This window comes from Daphnia pulicaria, chromosome 7, assembly GCF_021234035.1.
Source record: "Daphnia pulicaria isolate SC F1-1A chromosome 7, SC_F0-13Bv2, whole genome shotgun sequence".
Classification (NCBI taxonomy): Eukaryota; Metazoa; Arthropoda; class Branchiopoda; order Diplostraca; family Daphniidae; genus Daphnia; species Daphnia pulicaria.
The window spans coordinates 12,243,152-12,255,014 of NC_060919.1; positions in this window are offsets into that span (position 1 = coordinate 12,243,152).

Below are 11,863 nucleotides of genomic sequence, written 5' to 3' on the forward strand. Positions count from 1 at the left end.
AAATTAGATAGTTGATCTTAAAAATATCATAAATAAATATTTTGGATAAACCACAAAAGCATTTCATGACACCCGAAAATGTTCTTTGAATTGTATGTAGTTGTGCCTTTGTAAAACTTTCATCGTTGATGTATGTCGAGATTCAGATATGGCGTTGCAATATGCCAATCTTCGCCTTTAAAGCCAGTTTGAATGTCGAGATATATGAAAATAACGATTAATGTCATTTCATGTGTCATCGTCACTAAATGCAAACAAATGAGGTAATTGGTATAATTTTTTTCATGGACAATGGAAAATTTCTAATAATTACATTTTGTATTTAGGCTTTTATTTAGTTTTCTTACTTGAGCAATCATTGTGATCTTAGAGATTTTCAGGAATATTTACTATATAACGTTGGTGATCACATAATGTAATACATTTTCTTTTTGGAATTAGATCTTTTGTTGAATCCACAACAACATCGCTTTTCACCGTATATATTCAGATCTCTGGAAAAGCGATATGAAAAGAGAGGAAGTCTTGGGTTTTCGTGATATTTTACGATTTTCATTCCTGATTATTTTGCAAACTAAAAAAGGAAAAAATCCGAAATAAAACTGTCTCCCCCGAAAAGGGAACATTTCGGACACTGAGTCGGAAATCGCTTGTTAAAGAGGTCAAAAAATTGAAAGGGAAACGTTTCCGAATGAGAATATAAGCGATATGTTTTAATATTCATGTTTGGAGATGGCATTGCTGTATTTTTTTATCTGCATCTCAATTAATGAAGCTACAGGCAAACAGCGTCGTCAGAAGATACCTCCGTAAATATTTTAATATGAAGAAATATTAAATAATTAAATAATTACTTCATTATAAGAAATTTGTATCCAAGTTTAAAAGTGTGAAACATTGTCGTTATTCATTTCTCCAGCGAGAAAACGGTTTGACGGGATCCACAACCTTTCACTAAAAAAGGCTCAGACAAGAAATGCCGTAAATGACTTTATAGATTCAAACAGAATAGAGCAAAGGTAAATGTAGTTCAATAAATAAGTAGAAAAGATAACTGATAATACATATGTTATTTTTCAGGTTCTCCCTTTTGGTTACAATTATTTGGGTAAATAAACAATGATAGAATGGAACTTCGAACATTCAACTCAGTCACTCTTGCCCATTTTCCTATGCAAAAAATATTCTCTTTTTGAAAGTGATATAATCTCTTAATTACAACGTGAACTGTTATCAAGATCTGAAATACTTTTGGTATGTTTGTTATAATTTAGAGTGTCCCCAAACAACTTTGGGAAGATTTGAAAAAGATAACAAAGAACTGATTTAGTTAGGATTGCCAGAACATGATTAATTAATTTCCGTAAAATAACAAAAAAATGGAGGTACAATAAACCGTATTTTTAAATCAACCTCTAAACGATAACCACCCAAATGAAGAGATCGACGTTGAATAGGGGGAAAAATTCTGTGTTTGTTTATTTTCAAAAGAAATCTTATAATTATTAAATATTCTCTTTGGCCAGCACCCAACTTAACTTTTCGATATTTTTTGAACAAATCGAATCTCTTACTATCTTGGTGACACTTTGATATCTACTAATGTTTAACTATTCTAGATTATGAAATTTTTTAATTCCAGCAACTTTTTTAGAAAATTTCATCGTTGAGCATGTATCAGCCTTAAATGACTACATCCAGTAATAAAAAAGAAAATTAATAAATAAAAAAATTATTAAAACAAAAAATTAAAGGGAACTTGCCGACTACTTTCGCACGTTGCTCTTCCAGTAATTTTTTAATGATTCTTTCGTTCATAGCACGCTAGTTTGAATTCAGCAGGAACTCCACTAACACCTATAATTGATTAAAGGATTAATTAAAAATATGTGTGCATATCATGTATCCAATGAATACGTGATGCTCCGTTTAAAATTGGTATTTGTTCAATAATGGAGTTTTACAGAAGTTGGGCAGACACAATAGTCCTTAACGGAATCACTCCACATTTGGACATTTCCAATCCATTAAACACGAAAAATGCCCTCCAAATTGATCTTGTACGATTCAAGATACAACATCTAGTCCATCTGCAATGTTTTTTAAAAAGTCATGTTACTACAAGAATCAGATATATGTTTCCAAACTACTCTGAATTAACGACTTACCAAGGCATAAGATGAAACGAAAAATTCACTTGGATGAGAGCAGCAAAAATAGATGGGAATTCCGGATTCGTAGACATATACGATCCGGTGGAGTAATGTTGCCATTGAATCTTTTTCTTTCTTCTGTTTTTCGCAAGGCTCCGTCATGGAGAAGTAATGCGAAACAGCATCAGCAACCATTTTCATGATCGCCGGAAAAGTAGAGGTTGGGTTGGCTCTGCCTGACGACACCCTTGCTGTAGGGAAAACGTATGCTTCAGCATTTGTTGGGATGTCGATCATTCTTTCTGTAAAGCACTTTAACATTGGAAAAATTCAAAAATTTACTTCTGGTTTCGATTTATCTAGGCAGCTCTTACAAAATCCTGAAATTATAAATTATAAAATAAGATATCACACATATATGTATAATTAAAATCGAAATATTACAAAAAAACACCTTTAACATCATCCACAGGTGTTTTCTTGTGAATTTGAATAAAATTTAGTTTGCTTGTTTTCTTTCTTTAAAATGCATACATTAAGGATAAATGCAGCCCTTAAGCCTTTTTTAGTATATAAATATTTATAGTACACATTTAAAATAAAATATTTGAAAATATTATGGCGGATACTTAGGAATCGACAGAGCATCAAAATGTCCGGAATGAAAAAATAAAATTCATTTCCTTGAATTTTCCCCTTTAATTCCAAACGCTACATCATGTCAACCCTTGAGGCAAACTACCAACAATCTACCAAACTACCACAGAACAAATTCAAAGTGGAAAGATGCCTGGTTACTGCTGGTGTTTGCCTGTAGGCTGTTTTGGTGTTTGAGTGTGCTGATTCTTTGATCGTGGAATTCTCCTGAAACTTCAAGGGTATATTATGTTTAAAGAAAGCAATTATTAGGGTGTTTTAAAAAATCATAACTCTTATTGAATACTTACGTTGTTTGCTCCTGCAGAATTCATTTGTATCAAAAGCGTTAGTTTGTGTGGTTTTGCTCCCAAGCGTTTTATATGCTCATGTTCAGCACGTACTAACTAGTGTTAGAGGTTCGTTGCGCTGGGTGTTGAGGCAATTTCCAAACAGTTGACGTGCCATTATTGTGTGAGCTGTTGCCAGTTTAAGGTGAGGCGTTTAAAGGTATTTTTAGTTTACACAGTTTCGTCTTAGATTGTAGCTCATTTGAAACATTGGGTAATTTCGCTGCTTATTGTCGATCTTATTTAGGTATTTTCAGTAGAGCAAGGTTTTTCTTGTAAATATTGGTTGTAGGTCCAATTCTACTAGCATTTTCTAGATGGGTGTTAGGATGATTGTATGGCTTCTGGTATTATCCTCATTATTCCGTTCTGAATGGCTTCAAGTTTCTTTGGCTTGTTTCAACTTGATGTTCTAGCCACCAAGATGCCAGAGTCGATGCGACTTAGCACAAGAGACTTGTAGATCATTAGTACGGTTAGATGCTTAGTTCGTGCTTTTTTGGGGCCACAATGCTACCCAAAAGTGACGGCGCAGCACGGAGCTAGACGATAAGTTTCAACTAGATGTGCGCAACCATGTTGGCTTGTGTTTAGGGAAAAGAAATTGAAAATAATTGTGCTAACAAGTTTTAATTTTCGATTTTCTCGAAGCCTTGAGCAATGGTATGCTTCAGTGACAATGGATTACAGTTACACACATATTTCGAATCGTAAGGAAGGCCTAAAGAATTTTGTTTTACGAATTTTGTGAATATGCATGTCTAAATAAATCATATAAATTTATATGAGCAAAGTGGCGTGACTTCGAGGGTCTCTCCTCTCTTGGTCAGTTTGTGTAAGTTCTTTTACTTTTCAATCCATGTTGACCGTTTTGAGGGAGGGTAAACTTCTATAATTTTTTTTCTTTCCCAGTGAAGTTCGATCATCCCAAACAAAATATTTTTGCTTATTTTTGTTAAATATTATTTTTAGATTTTACTTACAATTTTGACTGTGATCAAACTTCTTCTACAAATATTTAAATCCCCATGCTCACTTCCATTACTTCATCAGTTATTTTTGCTTCAGCCATCACAAACTTGACCAATCTTGTACGAAAAGTACAAATTATGTCTATGCGGCTTTTGCATTCTTGTTTTAAATCAGGGTCCAAAATGCTTGAACTGTATATTTTCTGCCACACAGAGTTAGTTGGGCCACTATATTCATCCCATACCAGGATCCTTTAACATTATATTTAAAGCCTAATAAAATAGGTAAGGTTTGACATGGTAAATAATTTAACTGAAGAAATATATCCGCTGATACTTCTCCATATTGTGAATTGCATAATAAAAAACCCAACGTCAGGGATCCTTTTACAGCCACATCACATCCACATTTTGCTGCTGAACGAGTACCATGAAATTTTGCGTTTGGTAGAGTGTCCAAACCCTGGAGCCTGGGTAATTGTCAATATATTCTGAAATAATTTCCCATTATTTAACAGAACATACCGTTCTTTAAAACGGGATGCCCTGTAGATTGTAGAACCTTCTAAATTGCAATCTCAAGTCGTATCGGATAAATCATCCGACGAGTCATCCATTTCTTATACAACCTCCTTCATCATAACAAGTACGACCTACAAGTTTGCCGTTCAAGTTGGATTATTCAACGAGTCACCAATTTTTAATTTTTTTTCTAATTATTTTTCATCTTTTGAAAACATTCCATCTATTTAATTCTCACTGATAAAATTCTTTACAAAAATTATATTTAAATTGGTCAAAGTATCATTTGTATTGACAACAACTTTGTGTTAAAGGAAAATATTATTTTTAAACGGTAATTACATTTTACCATTTCCACTTTTCAAGTTAAAAAAAAATTATTATTTTGTTTGTAGATGTCCTAAAAACATGGTGGTGAGAGAGAATCGTGTCTTCTAGAGTAATTCCTCTCTACAAAAAACATTACTCGGTGGCGCAGGCCTACTGGGCGCAGGGCAGATTCATCGACAGCATCAAGTATAATCGGTTGAAGAGTCGCCGACCTATCATCGGATGATTGAGGAGACATCGGCGCTTCTTCTCCCAATTGAAGACTCATTGGCGCTCCCGGTTGAGGGGTCATTGGCGCTTCCTGTTAAGGACTCATTGGCGCTTCTTCTTCAGGTCGAGGAGTAATCGGTGCTTTTTTGTTGTTTACAGTTTCAATGGGCATGTTAATGGTTTAAATTTGTGTTCAGGTCTGGCAGTTTTAGCATTTTAAATTGGAGGGATTTGGTTATCACGATGGACACTAATTTCTCATATGGTTTTTGCGAATTTTGTTTGAAACTAAAGAGTATTGTTTAATTTTAAGTTAAATGCATCTCTCAAACAGGTTTAAGATATTACTACCATATGGGGTTTGTAGAAGTGTAGGTGGGCTTTGAAATTCAATAAATTGAATTTGAGAGACTTTTTTTGCGTTTAATTGTGTTTATTTATCATTTGTTATTTAGGGGCTGCGGAACTTTGCTGCTCTGGACTTTTTCTCACTGGATTGAACCCATCGTTTCCTGGGATTTCGGCTGGGGCTACCCAGCTACCGCTTTCGTAATTGTTGCTGGTTTAATAAGCTTTCTTTCTTTGGTTATATCTCCGTTTGATGGAGTCTCTTGATGGCATTCCTCCATGTTTTCTATTGGGCTTGGGAGAAGTTTATTTAGTAGGTCATACATAGTTTATTCAGCTAGGTATTAAAATTTTGTTCTTCCCGGTTTCTAGAGATGCGAGAAAATTTTGTATCGTAAAAGTATTATTGCATTCTCCTCTTTTAAACACAGGTATACACAAGTAACATTGACATTGCTGGAAAAAACTCCGGTTATAGCAAATAACAAACCCCTTTCTTCGTCTCCTGTTTCAAAGAACAATGACGATGGTGAATCTGATTCCATAACAATTGACGACGAGAACTAGCGAATTGAAGAAGGCTATATAAATAACATTTCCAAAAAAAGTTGAGATTTGTCCCGATTTCGACGACGAAGACTTGAACGAAAAATTGGCATTAATCAGTGATTCTGAAGCTCTTGAAAATGACCCATTAGGGGATGAAGAGAGACCATGTTCATCATTTGGTTTACCAAAACCTCAGCTAAAAAAAACTGGATTCCCGGAGAATGTAATGCAACCAAAATCTGTTCAAAATAATAAAGACTCTATCTCAAAGGACGGACAAGGTATGGGCTAGTTGTTTTAAACAATTTTTGGCGAACTAATGCATCGTTTCCGTGCTGTTCTCAACAGGTTCAACGAAAGACGTAAAACGAAACTCCATTGACGACAGCCGACCAAATTCTAAAAGGAGAAAAATAATCCCGTGTTGGCAGCTGATGAAATAATAGATTCGGCCCTAACAGCAATGGGAAGCTTTTTTTTCAAGCAGGATAACTCAAGTTCCTAAAACTAAATTTCTCCCTGAAGTATCCACAGACCCTGTTTATAGTGATTGGCTTGCATTTTGTTCTACCTATGCTAAAAGAGTTGCTTCCATTACCTATGTTGGTAAAAGAGATGACATTAGATATGAGATTGAAGGAATTCTGTATCAACATTTGAAATCTTTCAATGCCAACGTGAATACTCTCATTCATAATCAGACTCAGAGCAAAAACCATCCTTATTAACAAGTTGAATTTGCCACTGTACACTACCTTCATCGAAACAATAGTCAATAGCCAAAATGAAGGACGAAAAGTTTGCTGCCGAATTGGATGAGTTCAGATTCGAGGAAGATGCCAAAATCTAAACTTTCAAATCCAAAATGGAAGTCACTGAGCTAGAATTAAACCAGTAATTTGTGTATTTCCATTATATTGAGAGGAAATTTTTCTCACATTTTCATTTAGCAGATTGGAAAAAGAATGTGATACATTCACTGGATCAACGGATAAAGATGCTGTAAAAAATGAATTTCAACACGAGCTACTTGACAAGGAGTGGATGGTTAACATCGAATTCATTTGACTAAATTACCGTTACTATAGTGATTGAATTATAAATTAAATAATAGATTATCTGCTGTTAGTATAGCTATCGATAACGTTTTTCCCTTTCCCCTGATGAGTACCAATGTTCTTTTCCATTGATTTCAACAGTTGAAGCGAGTGATGGTGTCGACTGCCACAACTAGAACCCGAATCTTGTACAGTTTTCTTCCGAAAGGGAAACCATCTCTATAAAAGTTTTTCTATTGACTATATCTTGTTGCCGACCCATATAGCTAATAGTACAAATAACTTAGGCTGAAATTTGTAACTTGTTCTTTGACGATTTCCATCAGGGCTAAAAAGAATACTTGTTCGTCTTGAGATTTTTTGCATCATCAGGATTGATCTGGAATATTAAGGTAAAACAATCAATTTTGCCCTGATACTCAAGAGTTCCATAAGCATCACCGACATCGTCATTTCTTTGTTCGTTTGAAGTATCTGATTTGAGACCAAGGTTTTCCATAAAAAAATTAAGCTGTTTCTCAATCTGCATTCAATGATGATACAGTCACTTGATTTGTTTTACATGTTTGTGACCACAACTTTGACATAATTGTGGATATTTACACTTTCCAACAACAAGAACAACAATTGTACACTTGGTTGATTGTAAGCCATACTTTATTTTCACTTCGATCTTAAAACGCATTTGTAAGTACTGTCATGAATGTAGCCTACTTGGAGTCTTGAACATGAAATTATACATACTGGTGAGTTTCTTGTAGGCAACTTGTGTTGATGTGTTCAGAAATTGTATATGTTGACCAATAAAGTGTTTTTTTCATCAAGTTATTTGATAGATAGAAAGCAACACTCAATAAGCGTAAACAGACGGACGATCTTCATTTTCAACCTGTAGCCAAAAAGAACGGTATATTTTCTTGACGAATTAAAAACAGTAATAAACTTAAAATTACATCGTAGTCGTCTTTGTCATAACAACAAGAATTTCACGTATCCATCTATTTTTGTAAAAGCTGGATTACAGTTTATCAGTGCTAAACCTGATCATTGTAAACCTGACTGTTTTGCATGGCAAATGGGGTTTCCTTATATTGGAGAATTGTGTCAGCTAAATGTTTACCCAGTTTTAAGTTTTTTACGAGGGAATGTAAGGACGTCGTGTCCTTATAAAAAAAAACATGTTTGGTCATAACTCAACTTTTTATCTAAATAAATTAACCTTCAGCTAATACCAACATTAAAAACAAGAGCATAAACAAACAGAAAAATGGCGGACACCCAAAAACATCAACACGTTGAACCGAGAAGTGAATGGCCTTTATATTGGAATATGGTACTTTTAAATTATTGCCACTACCTTCCAAAGAGTGTAAAACAAGCTTCGAAAGAGCGTAAATGTGATCACAATTCGAACTGAAATTGTTTTTTTCAGAAACTTTCACTCAGCTTGAAAATTACAGAGCAGTAGAATGTACAGATATAAATTCTGTTTCTGAAGTTTATAGCTGTCAGAATTGATAGAGTAAAAGGGTAAGAAAACCACAGGTTGTTTACTCACCAGCTTCACATGAAGGCGGAGGTGTAATTGAAAGCACTGACGATGAAAAATTTCAACACATTAATGAAAACCTTCCACCTATACATAAAGATTTGGCTGCGAACTTCACACAGTCTGTTAAGATTTATTTTTGTTACAGAACTAAGTCATCTTCATGTATTATTATTTTTAGTATTGTAGTCTAACAATAGTTTTCATGTTCAAGAAGCTAACTTAATACAAGTGGCTGCTACACATCTAAACAATTCATCGAAAATAAAGAAGTCAAGAAATTAATTCACATAATGGATCTCTTCACAAGGCCAAATGGAAGAAGATAGCCTCAGATACCAACCGTCAACAACTAAAAACTATTTTCATGTTGTTTCTAAGGTGAATTAATTGTATAGAAGAGAATTGGCATGTACAACTTTCCAAATTATTTAATTGTGAAACAATCAACGAAGTTATGCTCGTCAATATTGAGGTTATTAGGTTATCTAGATCAATATTTATCGAAAATCAAAGGTCTGGTTTAGCAATATCACTACTCCCACTATGCGTTTTAATACTCTTAGAAAAGGTGTAGGAACCTATTTCGTCTTGCTATAAATCTATTCGATGGATTCATTCCAGGTTTACATTTCGTTTCGCGTGGCTTGGTACCATGGTGTTACCACAACTGATCAAATCATAACTAAATAATCTAAGTTTTTGCATTGTTCTTTACAGGGATGGATTAAATCATTTTGGTTAAAACATTCAGCAATAAAAATTTATATTGGCCAAAAATGGCGCAATAAAGGATGGAGTCGTTGGGTAGTGTCATGTCATACCATCTCGTCACATAGTCCTTTCAGATTATCAGCAATCGTGGCCAACCCTTACACTTTAAATAAGTTGGTATTTTTCTTTTGATTGCAGCGAATGGATTAAACTAATACATATATGATATACTAAAAATATGGATCAAATTTTAACAACAATGAAATGAATTCTCTGGTCTAACATAGACAGAAATATAGTCTCAAGTGGTTATTTTGCAACGATAGCCGATTATATTATGTCAGTAAACTCCGAGCTCGTTAACGAAGAATTACTGAGCAAACCACATAGGAATGAATTTACAACCATGTCCGAACAAATCAATATTTTATAAATATTGTGAAATGTTAAGATGAAGACTGGTGCACTCGACCTTGCAGCCTTTACATCATCTTTCTAGGTCACGGATTCTTCGTCTTTCCCTTCCTACCACTTTGTCCCTCAGCTTCTTGGTAAAAATACCAGAAAGGTCAAACGATTGCTCCTCACACAATTAAATGATTAAAACTAAGATAAGAGAAGTCTTGTGTCAATAAAATAGTATAGTGTCAAGTGCGAAGAAACAACTGATGTAGACATTTGTTGTTGCCATACTTCAACTAATGCATCTTACAAACAAGATTTGTTTGGCTGAATGGACTTCATCAGTCTTTTAAGCAGTTGTAGTCAATTGCTGGTACTATTTGGGGGAGGGATTGGAAAACGCAAGTCAGTTCCTCTTTTTCATGTTACAATGAGAAAAAGAATCGGAGGCTGACTACAATCATTATTGGTTGTTCTTACGGTCTGCCTGACAAGAGTTATGTGTATGCCTCGTTCATCGATGAACCAATAAATAAAGTAATTTTTCTTTCCTACTTAAAACCGAACAGTGAAATTTTAAAACACTGTCAAAATGGTTTAATCCAAAATGTTTTGTATTTTCTTAGAAACATGGCTATGGTAAACAATAATATCAGCACATCGAATACGCAATTTTTTTACAGAATGCCTAGGAATTTAATATTATTTCCAAAAAAAGAAGGAAGGAAAAATCTGCTGGTAAGTCCCAACTTTGAAATCGATGGTTCCTGCAAATCGTCTAATGATCGGTCTGGTTAATGTGCCTGACCAATTGCTAAAAATGGACTGGTGAAAACACACATTATACGGCGTAACGTTATCACATTTCTTTTACTATACTCTGGTGTCCCGTCAGGCTCCACTCTATACCCAAGAAAAGTGGAGGAAACTTTGTTTTCAAGTTCACTTCCAAAGTATAAGCACATTCAAAAATGGGCAAGACGAAAATTTCTGTTAGAGTGGGTACTTTGGTTGGTCGATCACCGATGTAAAGTCCACCAGGCCAGGTGAAACATTCGTCATCGGCCAATCTCTGTTCGCCGTTCATCGAATAGGAATTGTTCAATTTCACTGAACCCATGCAAGAGGTGGTGGAAGAATTATAGTGTCCTCCACTTTGAGGAATCTATATCAACCAAATTTGTAACTTGATTTAAATCTTAAACCAAAGTTATGGTAATTTTATGGTATTTTAACGTTTATATTTTTTGGTTGCGAATTAAATCCAACAATGTTATACTTTCCATATCTCTCCAGATGGACAAGCGTTTGAGGTCATTGATTAATTAGTAGGGGAGAGTGGGGTATTTGGACCAGTTTTTGTTTTTCTCTTGTAGGGCCTTTCCTAATCATCCGATTTGTTAAATAAATATTTTATTGTATTTTTCTCACGTTTTTCTATCTCCAGTATTTTTTATTTTATTTAAGAGTTGCTAGTTTACCCACTACCGATTTTTAAAGTTGAAGAAAGCAAAGTGGGGAAATTTTATTTGCCATCTAATATTTGATTTTCGCTATTTTTTTAGGTAATTGCTAAATTAAGAAAATAAATTGTAAAAAATTATTATTTTCTCAGCGTTGCCACTGAGCTAAGCTTCGCCCATTACAGACTCCCTCTTGGTTTCAATTTACCCCACATTTTCGTCCCAAATATCCCCGAAAACGCTTTTGGGAAAACTTGAATAATAAAAAACATTTTTAAAGTAAAATTTTTTATTTTTTTTTTTTATTTACGATAAAAGGTATATCTTCACTTTTGCTATCTCATCACTTTTCTATTAAAATTTTGAAATTTCGAGTAAATCTCAAGAAATTCTGTATTTTTTAAAGAATTTTAAGGGGTTTTTTATTCATTAAAAAACTAAAAAACTTGCTGTACAAAAGTAGTGATTTTTTAGGGAATAAAGTACATACCTATAAACAACATCATTATTAATTTTAGAATTTTCTAACTAAAATAAATATTTTTTAACTTGCTGTTTCACATAGTACAACGGACTATATGACCCTCCTCTTCCCTATTTAGCTTATC